Raw genomic sequence first — 4,891 nt, 5'->3', positions numbered from 1 at the left:
ACTATCCATTGATAGGACGGAGGAAACTAGAATGACCCAAGAAGATGACATTGAGTTGTTCTATGATGGCATAACAGCAACAACACACCACTAGTCAACACCATACGAGATTAATCCCACATAACACTGACCAACACAGGGGCGTGGCTAACCGCCGAACATGGCGGATGCACCTTAATTGGGCTCCAGACCGGACCCTGCATCCTGCTTAAATCCCTGCCATTGTTAGGCTGATAAACACCCAACGCTGCCCGTGCATGCTGGTTTTGGGGGCCATGGGACCACGAAATCGGTCTGGCTCCGAACAACGGCCTGGAGGCCTCAGCGTGGCTGGCTCGCTGGCGGTGTACGCCCGGGCCGTGTTGCGGCACTACCTCTCACCGTCATACCCACCTTGCCACCGGACTCACTGAGCATAGTATCTGGCCTAAAAGGAACCTGGACGGCATCGGTGTCGACCATTTGCTGTCGAGTGAAGCAGAGCACCCTGAGGCCCAAACCGGCGCCAGAAGCGTGAGTACGCCATTTTAAAAAGTTGCAGAGGTACGGAGAGGAAATCCTCCGATTCCGCCTGTGCACAGAAAGAGCTGCGTGTTGTGCCGGTGTCCTGTGTAGTGTGCCTGCTTCCCCTGGGTGCTACAGTGAGCACGGTTACTGGTGTGTGTGCGGCCGGTGAGAGTTGCCGTGCAGAGGGTCTCCGAGAGGGAGGTGTGCATCCCAACTCACAGAATATCTGCTTCAACAATGTGACCGGAGCAGAGCCCCCAGACTGCGAATGACTTGGCCTGCACTTGGGGGCACTACTGTGTTGCTGAGTGTGCCTGACTACAGGCACAATATTACTCTGGGATGCCGCTGCTGCCAATTGCTGTTGGGGTGGGGAGTTGAGACCCCCTGCTCCTGCCTGTATCACTACTTTGCCCTCCACTTTCCCTGAGTCTCCTACGGATTGCCCTGCACCATGCATGCTCCTTCTTGAGGCCCAATGAGACGATCACTATTTACTCAGTGTTCACGAGTAGCCAGAGCCCAGATCTGACAAGGTCTTGAGGCAAAAGAAGGTGTAATTCTCTTGTTAATAAGGTTGATTAGACAACATTCGACAAACTTTTAATCATTAATAATTTATCAGTAGTACTTTTAGTTAGATCATGCGAAAATGAAACAGATATTTGGTTTTAAAGTAAAAACCCTGCTCCATCAGCCCGGCCTGCAAGACATTTGCATTGAAAGGTGGGATCACTGCACAGAGCAGACCCCAATTAGTAGTGCGCTGAGGAGTGAAGGAGCCACTTGGGATCAACGTTGGGCACACCACTGTGGTGATAACTGATTGTCCCATTGAGAATAAAACGAAACAGCGAACAGTGAGTAACGTGTCCGTCTGGGCCTTGCCACTCCCTTTCCTTCTCCCCGATCTACTGCATAGCCTGTGACCATACCCTGCACGTCCTACCTTTATACAGCAAGCCATAGTGATGTATACCCATCGGAAAGGCGCACACCTACTAATATAGCCAGCACTGGACTGTTATCCTGTTCCGACATATGCTAGCACTACCATAATGATACTCACCTAGGTCATACAGCATAACCTGTGAAGAGAGCATACCTACTGGAATTCCTTGTCCCGCACTATGTAACGCTGAAGGCGCAAGATGGGGCGCACTAGGGGAAAAACACAAGAACCTCCGGCTGCTGATAAACCTGAGCACACAGACCTGGAGGCTGCTACCAGCTCCCCTGACCAAGACTATATACCACCAACCAACATGGCAGGATAGGCTGATAAACTAGATTTGATCTTACAAGAGCTGCGCGATTCCAGAAAGGCAATAGAAAGACAAGTAAGCATGCTGGCAACGAGCCTCACACTACTAAAGGCCGACCATAGTAAGCGGGGAGACACAGTCCGTAGTAACAAACTGCACCTAGAAGAAATACTACCTTAGCACAAAACACATTCAGACCACATAGAACGTTTACAGCGACAGCTAACAGAATTACAGGACAGGGTGGATAAAGCTGAACGGAGGGCCTGCTGCAACAATATTCGTATAGTGGGGCTGCCGGAACGAAGTGAGCGATCTAACCCCACCCAATTTATAGAACAGTGGCTCCGAGAAGTGGTTGCACCAGAAGGCATCTCGGAACTCTACAGTTTGGAGCGAGCACACCGGATCCCAGCACGCCCACCACCCCCTGGCGCCCGGCCCAGACCATTCATAGTACGGATTTCAAAGACCGGGACACATTGCTCCGGGCAGCCCGCGAAAAAGGCATGATACAGTTCGAAAATCAGGCAGTATGTCTATATCCTAATTTTACTCTGGCAGTGCAAAAGAGAAGAGTATCATTCCAGGAAGTTAAACTGCAACTTCAGAAACACAGCCTTAAATATTTGTTCCTCTTTCCGGCCAGGCTGAAAGTAATTCACGATCAGAAGTCTCACTTCTTTGACTGCCCGGCTGCCGCAGAAGAATGGATGGAAGTAAAGATATTGCCGTGCCCGTGGAGTGGCCATTGGAGCTAAGGCGGAGGTCTGAGCCATGGTGGATAAGGAAATGCGAGACTTAGAAGACCGGCTAGGAATGCTAGAATCTGCTGTAGCGTTAGATGACACACAAAAAGGGGCTCTACAAGAAGCACATATAAAACATGCAGAACTACTAGAGCAGTTAAGGACAATAGACTACCGCACATACACTCAAAGGCAGCAGGCAGAGGCAGATAAGGCAGGTACATTGCTATCAAAAATTATATGTTACGCCCCCGGTGTTGTCCCTATAACTGAGATTACTACGAAAGAGGGGTGCACACTGACCACGCAATTTGACATTAACATGGTGTTTCAGAAATGTTATTAAATACTATATAAGGCTCCATTGGCACTATCGGTAGAGGAATTAAATAACTTTCTAGAAGGCCTAGCGTTCTCCCAGCTCACCAAGGCACAGATAGATGACTTGGCTGCCCCAGTCATAAAAGCTGAAATACGCTCAGCAATAAAAGACCTGCTTCGTAATAAAACACAAAGGCCTGGATGGTAGAATTCTACTAGACCTTTTCGGCACAACTAGCCCTTCACCTCAAAAAGCTATACCATACAGCTCTGGAAACTGGGGCCTTACCTCTTACTACAAGACAAGTTTTGGGAACATCCTTGCAGAAGCCAGGTAGGTACCCAAAAGATATGGTAGGATACAGGCCTCTTTCCTTATGATAAAATCCTTAGTAAAATTTTGGCTCGCAGGCTACAGCAATACCTAGCACGCTTAATACATATTGACCAATGTGGACTTGTTCCGGGCAGGAGCACTTCCCTCAACATCAGATGAATACACCAAATAATATCTTTGATGCCTTCTGATAATGCAATGGCTGGTTGCATTTCACTAGATCTGAAAAAGGCATTCGATACCCTTTATTGGGATTATATGCTATGAGCCCTCTCCCTATTTGGCATTCCCCAGGGCTACATCCAATGGGTCCAGCTCATATACACAGATCCGACAGCCCGTGCCAGGATTGGGGCACTTATATCTTGACCATATGCAGTAGCCAGAGGCACAAGGCAGGTATGCCATTTGTCGCCCCTGCTTTTTGCATTGGTGCTAGAACAGCTTGTCATTAAGGTGCGAACGGCGGCAAGAGATAGGGGCATCAGATTAAGGATTACCACTCATATCCTTTTAGCCTACGATGACAACATTATTCTGTACCTCAATGACCTACGTGGACCCCATGATCCTCTACCTGGAATATTCCAGCAATTCCAAACATTGTCTGGCCTAGCTATTAATGAATCCAAATATACTGCTTATTTTTTTCATGACTCTGATTCTGTGGACCCGATTAGATTTGGTCACTGGTCAATCCCTATAGCACCTGTTACATTTAAATATTTGAGTGTTCAAATTAACAGGAAATAAAGGACTTGTTGGACGGTAATCTGAACCGTGCAATTAAAACACTTAAATCACAAATTTCCTTCTGGATTTCGCTGCCAATATCCGTGGCAGGGAGAGTGGCCATATCTAAAATGGTCATGCTCCCCAGACTGCTATACTTTTTCACTAACATACCAGTCATAATCCCGGCTCACATATTCAAAACAATTAATACACTACTTATTGAATTGATTTGGTGTAAGGGAGGAAGGAGAGTAGGGCTCACTAAACTACAGCTTAGTACTGATCAGGGAGGTTTGGGCGTCCCGGACTTCCAGGCATACTGTTATACCAGTCAGCTGCAGTGGCTGTCCTATTGGACTGCCGGCCGCCATTTGCAAGAAATAGGCCTGACACAGACAGCATGGGAAAAGGGAGCACTACATACGCTATTACTCCCCAAACGCAGGCCTCTTCGATCTGCACCCACATTATTAAAGGTGGCTATGACATACTGGAAGAAGGCTACACAATACACGAAAGGGCTAAACCCTTACGCTCCTAATATCCCTCTGATGGGGATCCCCACACCGACTGATATAATTTCCTCTAGACAACTGTCTCAATGGACCGAGGAAGGAGTAACAACAGTAGGTACGCTGTTTTCTGATAATATGCTTCTGGATCATAACACATTTGTAAGAGAGCAAGGAGTCCCTAACTAGCTTTATATATTATATGCTAAGATAAGCAGATATATAAGAAGCCCCTGGGCACCAGATGGCGCTGAGCCCCAAACACATGCACTAGTACATATGACGTATCCCACGGGGAATGGGAGACACTTAACTAGGTGGCTATATAGAAGCATCTGGACGCATGTTTCAATTCCGCTACAGGACCTACGAGATAAATGGTCAGCGGATCTGGGTCATGTAACAACAGACAATGAGTGGGAGAAAACACTGGAATATCCCAAGAAAGTTTCACGTAATCCTAAA

The sequence above is a fragment of the Triturus cristatus genome, chromosome 1_1 (genome assembly GCF_964204655.1).
Source record: "Triturus cristatus chromosome 1_1, aTriCri1.1, whole genome shotgun sequence".
Lineage (NCBI taxonomy): Eukaryota > Metazoa > Chordata > Amphibia > Caudata > Salamandridae > Triturus > Triturus cristatus.
The sequence above is the reverse complement of the archived record's forward strand: the minus strand, read 5'-3'. Positions refer to the sequence as shown.